This window comes from Panthera onca, chromosome C1 (genome assembly GCF_046562875.1).
Source record: "Panthera onca isolate mPanOnc1 chromosome C1, mPanOnc1 haplotype 2, whole genome shotgun sequence".
NCBI classification, from domain to species: domain Eukaryota; kingdom Metazoa; phylum Chordata; class Mammalia; order Carnivora; family Felidae; genus Panthera; species Panthera onca.
In genome coordinates this window covers 26,783,357-26,799,062 of record NC_138346.1, presented here as the reverse complement: position 1 = coordinate 26,799,062, position 15,706 = coordinate 26,783,357, and the positions used below count along the sequence as shown (strand labels likewise).

At 34.5% G+C, this 15,706-nt stretch overlaps 1 protein-coding gene and 1 pseudogene across 9 annotated transcripts in view; one reads left to right on the top strand and one right to left on the bottom strand.

Annotated features, from left to right (window-relative positions):
- Window positions 1-15,706, bottom strand: part of KANSL1L (KAT8 regulatory NSL complex subunit 1 like) — a 134,010-nt gene that overhangs the window by 96,421 nt on the left and 21,883 nt on the right. The window lies entirely within an intron of this gene.
- Window positions 166-893, top strand: LOC132671908 (large ribosomal subunit protein uL24 pseudogene; annotated as a pseudogene).

Sequence of the window (15,706 nt, the reverse complement as noted above, 5' to 3'; positions counted from 1 at the left end):
TATATAGAGGCACCTGGCTGGTTCAGTTGGAGGAGCATGCGACGCTTGATCTTGGGTCGTGAGTTCGAGCCCCACGTTGAGTGTAGAGATTACTTAAATAAATTTAAAAATATATAATATTAGCTCTTCCCTTTTGCAGCCATTGCTGAAGCACCAGCAGCCAAAATGAAGTTCAATCCCTCTGTGACTTCCGACAGAAGCAAAAATCGCAAAAGGGATGCATCTTCCCACATTCACAGGAAGATTATGTCTTCCCTTCTCTCCAAAGAGCTGAGACAGAAGTACAAGTTTCGATCCATGCCCATCCAAAAGGATGATGAAGTACAGGATGTGTGAGGACACTACAAAGGTCAGGAAATTGAAAAAGTAGTTCAGGTTTATGGGAAGAAATACATCATCTACACTGAACGAATACAGTGAGAGAAGGCAAACGGCACACCTGTCCAGGTGGGCATCATCCTATCAAGGTGGTTATCAGTAGACTAAAAGTGGACAAAGATCACAAAAAGATCCTTGAACATAAAGCCAAGTCTCGCCAAGTAGGAAAGGAAAATGGCAAATTAGAAGGAAGAAGCAACTGAGAAGATACAGGAATAAGGTAATCTTATATACAACTTTAAATAAAAACTGTTAAAATGAAAAAAAAAATTAAAATAGATACGAATATCTATTATTCATAGATAATAATACTAACTGCCAATCATAAAATTAGTGAGAAAAGCAAGGGCCATGGCATGTAGCACTTGTACAGGTAATCGTAAAGTGTTGGATTTTATGAAAAAAGGAAGTTATTAGCAAGGCAGTAACAAAAAAATTTTTTCCCTAAGCACTCTGGCTACTAGGTAGAGAAAGCATGATAGTGGGATATGAAAGGTAATAAGGAAATCAATTAGATACAACTATAGTAAACTGTGTGTGGTACAGATAATTGTGATCTCTATGTATTTCACTTAGGTTGGATCCATGTAACTAGCTTTGACCAATGGGCTGTGGGCAAAAGTGATATCGTCATTTCCAGTCCACCAGACAACCTTCAAAGCCACTACTGCAGACAGTATAGCTACAAGATGTGTTGGTTGGGGATCACAACCCAAACCACATTAGATTTTATGCACGCCACAGTAAACCTTGGCTGTGTTTAAACTACTGAGATTAGAAGGTTAATTCGTTACTTGAGAGCCTATTCTGACTAAAACACTGAATAAAAAATGAAAATGGCATGAACCAATAAGGGAATGGAAGATAAAGAAGAGATGAAGATAAGAGGATGGGTTCAAGGTTCATTTTAAAGCTGAAAGGACTTGCAGAGTATGGTTTGGGAATAAGCATGGGGAAATCAAAGACGATCTTAAATATTCCTTCATTAAATTTAGTTCCAGTTGAAAATTTCCCTATAACACACAATTTTGTTTGGTTGTCAAACTCACGATTAGCTAAAAAAGAAAAAAAATATATGGGTGGAGTTCATGTTATTGTACTTCTAGCAAAAATATTCTCATAGGGAAGTTGTTTATAAAAATTATGTTTGGGGCACCTGGGCGGCTCAGCCAGTTAAGTGTCTGACTTCAGCTCAGGTCATGGTCATCAGTTCATCATGATGGTCAGGTCAGTTCATCAGTTCGAGCCCCACACTGAGCTGTCTGCTGTCAGCACAGAGTATGCTTCGGATACTCTGTCCCTCTCTTTCTCTCTGCCCTTGCCCCCAACTTGTGCATGCTCTCTCTCTCAAAAATAAACAAACATTGGGGGTAGTGGGTAAAAAATAAATAAATAAGTAAATAAACAAACATTAAAAATTATTTTTATGTTCACACATTATATTAAATTATATTAACACAAAAAAATAGTAATATCAGATCAAATTTATGTAAACTAAATAATCCTGGGACTTGTAATACATGAAATGAATTTTCTATAAAAGATACCTTATCCTTTTTTTTTTTTTTGGAAAGTCAATCCAATTTTATAGGATAAAAAAAAAACAATAATTTATCCAAAAGTTTATGCCAGTAGTCAAAATGGGATATGATTTATGGCAAATTTCAACTGAACTAGAATTAAGTATGAGATTATCAGCTTACGTGATGGCTGATCACATATAACCACATTGAAATAATACAGAGATCCATGGGTTTAGATGCACATTTTGGAAAGAGACAGATACCTTATCCTATATTTTAATAGGACCTAATAAAATCTGTTTGGTATGGTTAAAAATGACAAAAAAGCTTCACCACCAAAAATGTTCCCTTGTTTAAAAACATATCTTTCTAAAAAATAATTATGGTTGTAAACATGTTACAGATAAGCACATGGCTATTTCACTCAAAGTATATTAACACCTGTTATATCTCAAAATCAAGACATGTCTTATGTAAACAACTTATATGACCAATGATTTAACAGCTAATAAAACTTAGAAGGTAAGTACTGACAACATAGCTGATACAACAACAAACCAGGAAGAATATGTGTATACCAAGTATCCTCTCTTCCCAATCAGCATATAAACCTGGCCTGCCAGACCACTAAGAAACCTGACTCCCTGCATTGAGTTGAACAAATCACAGACCACCACATGCTGATGATAAGGTGGGGTTCCTACTTCCAGTGAAAATCAGGGCAAAGACATCTGTGAGTGGAAACCACCGGAGGAGTGAGACTAGTCATTCCCCAGGAAGGTAGCATATTCCTTCAGTACCCAACCTTGCTTATTTGCAGTCACCACTTAACTTGCGGGAAAAAAAAAAAAAAAATGCAAGCTATTTAGATCAAGTGGTTTTGAGTACAATTTCTCTTGATACTAACTTCTTGTCGACATCATGAACCTACATCCCTGTTTTGATCTTGAAGTGTAGTTCCCAGAATAAGACAGAGCTTTCTAATATTACATCTTAAAATACCAAGATTAAAGAGAGACTTATATTACTTCTGTTTTAACATAAAGATTTTGTTAGCTTACTGATAACAATGATAAAAAACTAGGATAAAAAATTAGAAAAGAAGATCCAATTGTGAAAAATTACAGTCCTAAGAAAAATAAGGTTTGTCCTGGGAAAAATACATTAAATTAGGCCAAACTTCTCTACTGGTGTTTGCTCACCCAGGAAGAGTTTATCTTTCCCTGGAATTTGATTCCTTCAGACCAGGGTTTTGCAAACATTTTCTGTAAGGAGGGAGACAACTCTGCCATTATAGCATATGAGCAGCCATAAATTAATGGGTGTGATGGTGTTCCAATAAAACTATTCACAAAAATAGGAAATGAGTAATCCTGAAAACAAAGAACAAGGCTGGAGGATCACAATCCCAGATTTCAAGCTATACTACAAAGCTAAAGAGAGCAAAACAGTATGGTTCTGGCACAAAAACAGACACATAGATCAACAGAACAAAATAGAGTTCATAAATAAACCCATGCTTATATGATCAATTAATCTATGACAACAGAGGAAAGAAAATACTATCAGTAAAAGATAGTCTCTTCAATAAATGATATTGGGGAAACTAGACAGCTACAGGCAATAGAATGAAACTGAACCATTTTCTTATACCATACACACAAAAAAACTCAAAATGGAATCAAAAATCCTAAATGTAAGACTGGAATTCATAAAACTCCTAAAAGAAAACATTTCTTGGTTACTGATCTTAACAACGTTTTTCTGGATATGTCTCCTCAGGCAAGGGTGACAAAAGCAAATATAGAGTATTGGGACTACATCAAACTAAAAACTTTTGCATAACAAAGGAAATCATCAACAAAACCAAAAAGGCAACCTACCAAATGGGAAAGGAAATGGTATATTTATGTTTTAAAATCCCTTGCATAACATCAAATATTGACAACTAGGAACACATAAATAAAGGTAATAAATGAAATTTTAACTAATCCATAATACAGGGCCTTAAAGGAATACAAAAGCCAACTACCTGCTTTTCCACAACTGACAACAAAAAAATATATTCCAAGAATCTCTCTTAAGAGTTCTAAGCCACACAATAAGAATGAACCTAGGAGCAAAAATTAGATTAATTCCTACCCAAATGTACTGTTGCAGGTGGCCTCAAAGTAGTAGTCACTGAATTGAGGGAGAGTTGGATGGCCTGAGAAAAATAACTAATAAATTGATTAGTCTATAGGCTCAACAACTATGAACAAATGAAATCTTTGGTTGTGATATTTTCACATTTAACTGACTAGAGGCAAACAGAATGGAAATTCACACTTTTGAGGAAACTCTAGTAGCATAAAACATCCTTTACCTGAGAAACCCAAACTTGCACCAACAAGAAGCAAAGTGGGAATCCAGTACAGCCTCCACTTAAAGGTATGCTCTCCAACATTAACTGCAGATATAGACACAAAGGATAATGGATAAGGAGTAACTCCCAAAAAACAAAGGCAAGAGACTATGGAGGACAAAGGACAAAGAAGCCTCTCTCAGAAAGGAAAATTAGGATTCTACCAAGACCTTGTTATACTTCTAGAGCAAGATGTCTTATTAATTATTGTAAGAACCTATCATGTGTATCTTATTTTCTTTTCCTAGGAGTTTTTATTGTAGCTTTCCTGTCTCTATTACTACATACATAAAACAAACAAGAGTGTAAGAGGGTTAGAAAATTGTCTATTTATTTAATAGGTCACCACATCATAAGGAATCCAATCTGTACCTGACTGAAAAGACACTACTCCACCTATTGAAAGTGACTTTGAATTGTCATCCTGAGGAGTGGAGGTTTTCTCTATGAGAAGGGAGTATATGGATATTTGGGTGGCCAAAGAGGCAAACTAAACAGACTGTTTATTTTCTCTCAACATCTATTCTCCTCTTTTTTGATAATAGAACCCCTTCAGTTTTAGCTGAGCTCATGGTAGCTCAGCAAGGTACTATATATTTCCCAGTCTTACTTGCAGTTAGGTGTATGTCATTAAGTCCCTAACAATCAGATTTGAGCCCAATCAATGCGTTACTTGACATTAAAAAATGATTGTGTGTGAAAATCAGATGAGCAACTGGTGAGTAAGTTTCAACAATGCAAGCAAGGGCAGCATCCTAGAGGCTGGCAAAGCCAACAGGTCCCTGGCAAAACCCTGTGAAACATACCACATACCTAATTCTTGACTATGAAATGAGAGAAAAATAGATTCTACACATTCATATTGAGGTCTTCTTGCTGTTTATGACACCTTAGCATATAACTTAACCAATGCACCCCTCCCTCAAAATTACTTTATGCTTTTAAGAATCATTTAGGTTAGCAAGCTCTCATTTAAAATGTTTATTATCTTTAAGAAGATTATGCCTCATTGACATACAAGTTAACAATGTTAATAATGTACCACCTAGTTGTATATACACACAGGAAAAATAAACAAGCAAACAAAAAAATAAAGGAAAAAAACAGCTGTGGGGGCACCTGGGTGACTTGGTTGGTTAAGTGACCGACTCTTGATTTCGGTTCAGGTCATGATCTCACAAGCTCTGCATTGGGCTCCACGCTTGGGATTCTCTCTCTCCCTCTTTCTCTGCCCTTCCTCTACTCATGCTTTCTCTCTCTCTCTCAAAATAAACAAACGAACATTTAAAAGAAAACAGTTGTGAACTCTAGGAAATTTTGGCATGGTGATAAACTAAGTTAAGGGGTAGGGTTTAGGATGTCCAAGGACAAACTGAGACTGGAACTAGAAAAGACATTAGAAATGAAAGGGAACAAGAATAATCATAATATATTGTGCAATCCCGCCTAGAACTCTGGCAGAATCCAGTGTGTCAATTACCTAAACTGAAATTTTTAGTATTAGTTTAAAAGAATTCACATATCAAACTGGCAAATTTAGGTTTGTTCCCCTACCATCTATTCACCCCTTCTCCCAGCCAAAGAGAGGAAGAGAGAAAGAAAAAAGGAGTATAGGGAATATTCATACATACTATCAATATAACCCCCTTTCTCTCATACAGAAAAAATTTTGAAAGCTAATGGCCTGCTAAATAGTCTTAACTGTGTTTTTAAAATCCTTGCATAAATCAAACACTGACAACCAAGAACATATAAGAAAATTAATAACTTTTTAAACTAATCAAAACATATATGCTAATGGAATAGTGTGAAGTCATGCCTGTCAGCATCTCAACAAGCACTGTGTGTGTGCGTGTGTGTATGCGCACACGCATGTCTCTTTTGTTCAAGAAGCCAAGCCACCATGCACCGCGTCCAAACTCTACAGTGCACAAGGGCCCAGCTGAAAGTACAAGCAGTGCTAAATCCAGCAAGAAGTCTATATTTTAAGGCTGTAATTACAAATCTAAATCTGCTCCGAGTTCTTGAAGAAGCACCTTTTTGTTTTGCACAAAAATGGGCTAATGATGGCCCTACGAGCCACTATGATGGGCACTAAAAAAGAATTAGAAAAAAATGATCAAATACCCTTGTTACTCTAAAAGGGGACTACCACAAACCTATAATTGGGCATAGGCATTTCTTCTACTGCTGAATAACCCATGTTCTGTAAAATAAAATTATCTGAACTTACAGAGAAAATAGAATTGGAGCCAGACCACTCAAAATCAATGGAATTTTAAAATCTGAGTTCTAACAAAATAGCAATCCTTATAAAAATATTAGTGTAGTTTTTTCCACTGGCATTTGTATCTACTAGAATAAGCCAGTCCACCCTTTAAAGCTTCATATCCTGGAGCTCATATTTCTTTTGATGTGGGTTCTTAAAGACAATCACTTCTAATAGACACCAGTTTAATAAACATTAAAAATATCACTTAGAGATAGACTTCTTCATCAGTAATTTATTTTTAACACAAGGGAACTATCTTTGCAACTTCTGCAAAGCAACCTGCAATTTCCTCAGATCTTTTAACATAGTGGAATATATAGTAACTTTTAAGCCAATAAACCAGCAATTTACTGCACTGCAGGGTGGTACTTTTACAGAATTTTCAGCATTTTTCTTATACCATTAAGGTTTTCTCTCTTTAATTGTGAAAAAGTTTGCCCCTGCTCATTCCAAAACATTAATATGTTTTAGGTGGTTTGAAAAACACCCACACCAAATTCTTTATTATATTGACATCATTCCCCTATATGCCTAATGTTAAGTTTTTTAGAGAGAAGGAAAATCACATAGGTGAGAAACAGATCTACATAAAGAGAGAAAGAACACTGGAGAATAAGTGAAGGTAAAATAGTAACTTTTATTTTTCTTATTCTTTTTTTAAAAAAAAATTTTAGGGGCGCCTGGGTGGCTCAGTCGGTTGAGCATCCGACTTCAGCTCAGGTCACGATCTCACGGTCCGTGAGTTCGAGCCCCGCGTCGGGCTCTGGGCTGATGGCTCAGAGCCTGGAGCCTGCTTCGGATTCTGTGTCTCCCTCTCTCTCTGCCCCTCCCCCGTTCATGCTCTGTCTCTCTCTGTCTCAAAAATAAATAAACGTTAAAAAAAAAAAAATTAAAAAATTTTAATGTTTATTTATTTTTGAAGGAGAGAGAGAGAGAGAGAGAGAGAGAGAGAGAGAGAGTAGAGGAGGGGCAGAGAGAGAGGGAGACACAGAATCCAAGGCAAGCTCCAGGCTCTGAGCTGTCAGCACAGAGTCTGAAACGGGGCCCCAACTGACAAACCGCGAGATCATGACCTGAGCCAAAGTTGGACGTATGACCGACTTAGCCATCCAGGCGCCCCTTATTTTTCTTATTCTTAATGGATCTAACAGGTAACAAATCTGACTGGTTCAAAATAATTATAGCAACAATTAGTTGATTATGAATGTGTCCATGCATGTGTGTATGCTTATATATGCCTATGTATGCTATGTATAAGTGAAATAAATGACAGAAGTGATACAAAAAAAAAAAAAAAACAAGAGGAAAAATTAGGATTATTTTGTCATTATAAGGTACCTGCAGGTTTATTTGAGAGCAAAGTTGAATTAGCTGTAAATGTAACCTCTAAAAAGAGTTTTTTAAAGAGGGCACCTGGATGGCTCAGTCAGTTGAGCAACCAACTCTTGACTTAGTCTCAGGTCATCATCCCAGGGTCATGGGATCAAGCCCCATGGAAGGCTGTGCGCTGGGCATAAAGCCTGCTTAAGATTGTCCCTTCTCCTCCCCGCCCCGCCCCTCTACCCTGTTTGCTCGCTCTCTCTAAAAAGAAAAAAATATAAATAAATAAATAAAGTATAATTGATATTCTAAGAAAGGAAAAAAAAGTGGAATCATATGTTTAGTTAAAACCACAAAAGGCATTAAAAATGTGGAAGACAAAAATAGGAGCAAACAACAAGGGCAACAAATAGAAAACAGTGACAAATATAGTAGATATTAATCTACTACATCAATAATAACTTTAAACATCAATGGTCTAACTATACCAATTAAAAGACAGTGATTGTCAGAGTGCATAAAAAAATAAGACCCAACTATATGTTATCTATAAGAAACCAACTTTAAATATAAAAACACATACAGATTAAAAGTAAAGAGATGGAGAAAGTTACGGTATGCTAACATTAATCAGAAGCAAGCAGGAGTAGCTATGTTAATTTCAGACAGCAGACTTCAGAGCAAGGGAAGTTATCATGAATTACAGTATAATAAAAGGGTCTACATCCAAGAAAATAACAATCTTTAATGTGTATGTGGCTAACAAAAAGAGCAACAAACTATCTGGGGCAAAACGGACAGAACAGCAAGGAGAAATAGGTGAATCCACTATTACAGTCGAAGACTATAAAACTCCCTCTATCAGAAATGCACAGATCCAACAGGCAGAAAACCAGTAAGGATACAGCTGAACCATTCATTGACTAGACATAACTGACACTGACAGCCTACTTCATCTAACAACAGCGGATTATACGTTCTTCTCAAGTTAACAAGAAACATAAAAGAGGGGTGCCTGGCTGGCTCAGTTAGAAGAGAACGTGAATCTTGATCTCAGGTTGTAAATTTGAACCCCACATAATATGCAGAGATTACGTGAAAATAAAATCTCAAAACACACACACACACACACACACACACACCAAGAGACATAAAAGAGACCACATTCTGGGCCATAAAACAAACTTTAGTTAAAAAAAAAAAAATAGAAATCATGTAATGTCTGCTCTCAGACCACAAGGGAATTAAATTAGAAATCAATAACAAACAGGAGTGCCTGGCTGGCTCAGTTGGAAGAGCATGCAACTTTTGATCTCAAGGTCATGAATTCAAGTCACACAACAGGTATGGAGATTACTAAAATTCAATTAATTAATTTAAAAAATAACTAACTGAAAAATCCCCAAATACTTGGAAATTAAATTACACACTTTTAACTAATGCATGGGACAAAGAAGAAATCTGAAGATAAATTTTAAAATACTATAAACTGAATGAAAATGCAAATACAAGTCACCAAAATTTGTAGGATGCAGTGACAACAGTCCTTATGGCGAAGTGTAAGAGAAAGTTACACAATACATAGCATTAAATGCATTATTGGAAAATTTTTTAAAAATCTAAAAACAATCACACAAGCTTCCACTTCAGGAACCCAGAAAAAGAAGAGCATATTAAACCCAAAAGTAACCAGAAAAAAGAAATAATAAAAACTAAAAAAAGTCAATAAAACTGAAAATACAAAGTTGAAAAAAAATCAATGAAACCAAAAAATGGTTCTTTGAAAAGATCAATAAACTCAATAAGTCTTTAGCCAGACTAGAAAAAAAGAGAGATGACACAAATTACTAATATTAGAAAGAGGAGACATCACCACAGATCCTATGGACACTCAAAGGATAATAAAGGAATATTATGAACAATTCTAAGTCCACGAATATGATAACCTAGGTGAAATGGCCAATTCCTTGAAATGCACAACTTGCCAAAACTCATACAAGAAGAAATAGACAGGAAGGTGGATGGGGGTGATGGATTAAACAGGCGATGGGAATTAAGGAGCGTACTTGTGATGATCACTGATTACTGAATGGAAGTGCTGAATCACTATATTGTACACTTGAAACTGTATATTAATTAACTAGATAACCTTAACAAAATACTCCTGGGTTTGATATAAATAAAATATGTAAATTTTTAAAAAAGGGAAAAAAATAGACAATCTGAATAGGTCTATATCTATTAAAGAAAGTGAATCAATAATTAATAACCTTCCAAAAGAGAAAGTACCAGGCCCAAAGGGGTTCACTGGTAAATTCTACCAAAAATTTAAGGAAGAAATTTTACCAATTCTCTACAATCCCTTTCAAAAGATAGAAGCAGAGGGACCACTTCTTAACTCATTCTTTGGGGCCAGCATTACTCTAATACCAAAACCAAAGACATTATAAGAAAACTACAGATCATTTGTTTCATGGAGATAGGTGCAAAAATCCTCAACAAAATATTAGCAAATTAAATTCAACAATGTATAAAAAGACTTACATACCATGACCAAGTGGGATTTATGCCAGGTATGCAAGCCTAGCTCAACATTCAAAAATCAATTAATATAACTCATCATATCATTATATCAATAGATACACAGAAAGCATTTCACAAAATTCAAAACCAATTCAGGATAAAAACTCTGTTATACTAAAAACAAATACAAATGAAAAACTCTCAAGTTAACTAGGAATAGAGAGAATTTCCTCAACCTGATAATCTACCAAAAACCTACAGCTACATTATATTTAATGGTGCAAAACCAGAAATTTTCCCACTAAGATTAAGAACAAGGAAATATATGCTCTCACTTCTCATTTTCAACATCACAGAAATCCTAGCTAATGCAATAAGAAAAAGAAATAACGGATACAAAGGTTTGTAAGGAAGAAATAAAACTTTTTGTTCATAGGTAACATGATTATCTATAGGACAAATCCAAAAGAATTACGCACAAAAAACCCTGCAACTAATAATTACAGCAAGGTTGCAGGATACAAAGTAAATATACAGAAGTCAACTGCTTTCCTATATACTAGCAATGTATAGGTGGAATTTGATTTAAAAACATATTACCATTTACATTAGCATGCCCATAAATAAAATACTTAGATATACGTCTTATGAAATATGTGCAAGATCTATATGAGAAAAATTTCAAAACTCTGATGAAAGATATCAAAGAGCTAAATAAATAGATATTCCATGTTCAAAGACTCACTATTGGGGCATCTGGGTGGCTCAGTCGGTTAAGAGGCCGACTCTTGATATTCACTCAGGTCTTGATCTCACCATTATGAGATAGAGCCCCGTGTCAGGCTCTGTGCTGAGTGTGAGGCCTGCTTGGGATTCTCTCTCTCACTTTCTCTCTGCCCCTCCCCTGCTCACTCTCTCTCTCTCTCTCTCAATACTAAATAAACATTTAAAAAAAAAAAGACTCAATATTGTCAGTATGTCAGCTTTTTCCAACTCAATCTACAGATTCAATAAAATCCCAATCAATTCTTTTTATATCTTACTTCTAAACAATAACAAAATGGACAACCCAATTAAAAAATAGGCAAAGATCGAATAGACACCTAACCAAAGAACATACAGATATGACAATAAGCATATAAAAAAATGTTCAACATCACATGTCATTAGGGAACTGCAAATTAAAACAACAGTAAGATACCATTACACACCTATTGAAATAACCAAAATCCAAAACACTAACATCAAACGCTGACAAAGATGTGGAGCAACAGCAATCTCATTCATTGATGGTTGGAAGGCACAATGGTATAGCTACTTTGGAAGAGAGTTTGGCAACTTCTTACAAAATTAAACATACTCTTACCATATGATCCAGCAATTGCACTTCTTGGCATTTACCCAAATAAATTGAAAATTTATGTTCACACAAAAAAATATGCACATAAATGTTTATGGAAGTTTTACTCATAATTTCTAAAACCTGGACGTAAGCAAGACATCTTCAACAGGTTTAATATAAGTAAATCATGGTATATCCAGACAAGAGAATATTATTTAGCACCAGAAATATGCTATCAAATCAGGAAAAGACAAAGAAAACTTAAATGCATATTATTAAGTGAAAAAAGGCACTCTGAAAAGACTGCATACTGTATGATTCCAACTATATGACTCTAGAAAAGGCAAAACTATGGAGACAGTAAAAAGATTAGTGGCTGTCAGGGGTTGGAGGAGAGAAGGATAAATAGGCAGAACACGGAAGATATGTAGGGCAGTGAAACTATTCTGTATGATACTACAATGGTGGATATATGTCATATATATTTGTCCAACCCATAGAATGTATAACACCAAAAGTGAATCCTACTAATAAACTATGGACTTTTGGTAATAATGATGTGTCTATACAGTACCGCTGTGGTAGAGGAGGTCAATAATGGGGGAGGTTACACACGTGAGGGGACAGGAGATATATGAGAACTCTCTATACTTTCTACTCAATTTTGCTGTTAACCTAAAACTGCTCTAAAATAAAATTAGCTTAAAAATATATAAAACAAGGAGTTTATTTTAATTGAAATATTACTTTCCTCAGTGATGTCTATATGGCAAGACATAAAGTATTTCTTCACCCTTTTGTAGCTATTACTCCATTTTGCAATTACACTTGAATTTCTGCTCTTCTGTCACAAACTGTCACTCAAGTATCATTACAATTTCTCTAGGATTGTTTTTCATTCAACTTTTTCTGCTTCCCATTCAAGTAAAATAAAAGAAAACCACACTTTTCTCATCTATTTCTGAAGTGTCGAGAATTTTAAAGGTAATAAATGCAAAACTAACTTGCCAACTTCACATTATACAAATATAAAGGTACTCTTATTTGTAATTTATTAATGAAATGTTGTTAGTCTCTTTACTCTCTGAATGTCAGACTGAGTTCATACTTCTATTTGTCCAATTTCTTGAAGGGAAATTCATCACCTGATTTTACCTCTTCTTGTCCTTTCCACTGGTAAAATAGAAAGCACACACTATGAGTATACACTTCTCTAGGTCTGCAAGAAATTACTTATTTTTTCAATCTAGAAAGGTTGGCCTGACAGCCTCTAACTGAATAACAACAGTTCTCTCCTTTCCTGGTAAATGTCTAATTTTGCGTAAAAGAATTTCCTTATCAAGACTGCCAATTATCAAAGAAATTTGAATATATAGGGACTAATTTGGGGGAAACAAAGAGATGTTTCTCCCAACACCCAAGACAGCTGGGTGATTCAGTAGATACTGTCAGGTTTCCTCAAATAAGACTTAACCATGTTTCTTCCTTTTTAACAACCTTGGAGGATCAGAATATGTCTGTGACAAAATCTGTGCGTTTCCCCACATGCATCCTAGATGAAAAGTAACTGATCATCATTTCCCAGAAGAAAATGCTAGCACTCTAAGGTTTTACCACCAGATGAGAGAGAACATAATTGTAGCTGAGTCTGTCAGTGACTCACCCATACCCCCTGACACTTACCAGTTCAGCGCACAAAGACCTGACTTCCAAATGCCAGCACATGCATTTCTTTGACCCAGGGCTTTTCTGTTGTTGCCTGAGCTTGCTTTGTCACCAGAGTGGCAGAACAAAAAGGCAGGGGAATTAACCTTCACCTAGTAACTGAAGGGACTTGATGTATAAATACTCCAGCTTCCTCACCTCTCAAATGGGTTAACTCAGGCATGTATTTTACCATGGTTCCCCAAGTTTCTCATGGAATAATTAAGCTCCAGTCTCTTACACTAAATTACTCGATAAGACACTCTTTATTAGCTTTCAAATCCATGCCTTATTATGTATAGGTACTTTATATTTAGTATTTCATCTAATCATCTCTAGAACTCTTTAAGGTAGGAATCTGATTCAAGGAGTTAAAAATAACATTAACGTTGCTCAGGGTCACAGAGCAAGCCATGACTATTACACAGGAGGTCCAAAACCTGCACTCCTTCACCAAAGGAACAGAACATGGAAGGGGGGGGGGGGGGGGGCTTCTATTCATATTATAAGGATTATATCTCAAACCTACAAAAACCATAAAATCATATTTTCTTTTCCAAAGGAAAACAGCTTTTAAAAAAATTTTCCAAAACACACTAGTCTCCCAACCAAAAGTTATTTTTAAGGTAATTAGTAATGTCATTATGAATTAATCTATTGCCTACATTTTTTTGGGGGGGAAGAAAAGGGTCAAGTCAAATACACAATGGAAATGGTAATGGCTACAGTGAGTGCTTTCCAATTTCCTAAAAATTATATTCCTTCACAGCTAAATTCCCTAATCAGAATGAAGGAATTTGTTTTTCTTATCAGTACTTAAAAAAAAAATAGGAACAGAAGACATTTATAATAATATAATCCAAGATTTTTTAAATAAATATAATTCATTTTACTTATCAACCTTTAAATTACAAATGTTAAATATTATAATAAAATACTTTTAAATGTACATATTTTGTCATGCTGTATTTCATTTATTCATTCATTGCATAACCACTCATGCTGGTTCTAAGATGTATAAGATACATCTTGTGGCCAGTTTCGTACTAGAGAAAAAGGAAGGGAGTGGGGGGACAAAGTAAAAATAAACTACAGAATGGATGGAGAAAAGACAAACATATGGAGAAAAATTTCATAGACTGCCAACCCCAATTTTTGTATCTTTAAAACTACATTTCCAAATATAAAAAAATTCCTTTAATTAACAAATACAAAAAAAACACTAAAAAGTAGACAATGCTAGGCAGTGAATATACAATGACATCAAAAGTAGTATTTGCCCTTAAGTTACTTAAAATTAAGTTGAAGTAAACTTTAGTATTTGCCACTGTAGACCTCATGATTAAATTCAGAAGTCTGTTCATATTCAGTAGAGATAATGAAAATGTAATTGTATTAGCACTACTTAAAGTTTAGGTCCACAAAATGCATTTTAAATGTATTTTATGTTTAAGGTTTAACTTGAACTTCATTCATTAAAAATATTCATCTACATTTGAAACGTGAATTTCCAGAAACGCACAGGAAATAACAAAAATAAATTAAAAAAAATAAAAGTAGACTAAAAAAACTTATTAGGACAAATGTGTTAAATTATTAAATGAATTTAACCTGTAAAAGAACTCCAATTTAAAAAAACAGAAATCATTTTTATATTCACATCAAAAGATACAAATAATTAAGTTTGCGTTATTCTCAAAATTCAGTCAGCATCAAAATTAATAAAATGGAAAAACAATATTTCCCACATTATTAGCATTAGTAAAAATATTCAAAGCAAAGTTAATATCCAATTTTGGGGGAGATACATAAAATCAAGAAATGCAAATAAAGTTCAAATAGCAAAAAAAGAACAAAAAAACCTAAACAATTATCAAATAATTCAGTGACTTAAAGAAGTCAAAGTTGTTATAAAATTTAGTATTAATGATTTGAATCGATCAGATGAATATAACCTGAGAATGAAGTGGATCTGAACTCTAGAAATATAGGTATTTCTAGAAATACAGAAATTATCTAGAAATATCTAGAAATATAGATATGAGCTTTAATAACCAAGGCATCTTAATATAAATGGCCAATAATGCAAGAGGCTTGAAGTATATCTTAAAGAATATTAAACTTCTTAAATTCACTCTTTTCTAAAATATATGTGTAGTGTCCTTGAGCCTTTCCAAGCTGATTATAGGAAAAAGAAAGAATGAGAAATAAACTTTCCAAGCCTGAACCCAATTTTTTTC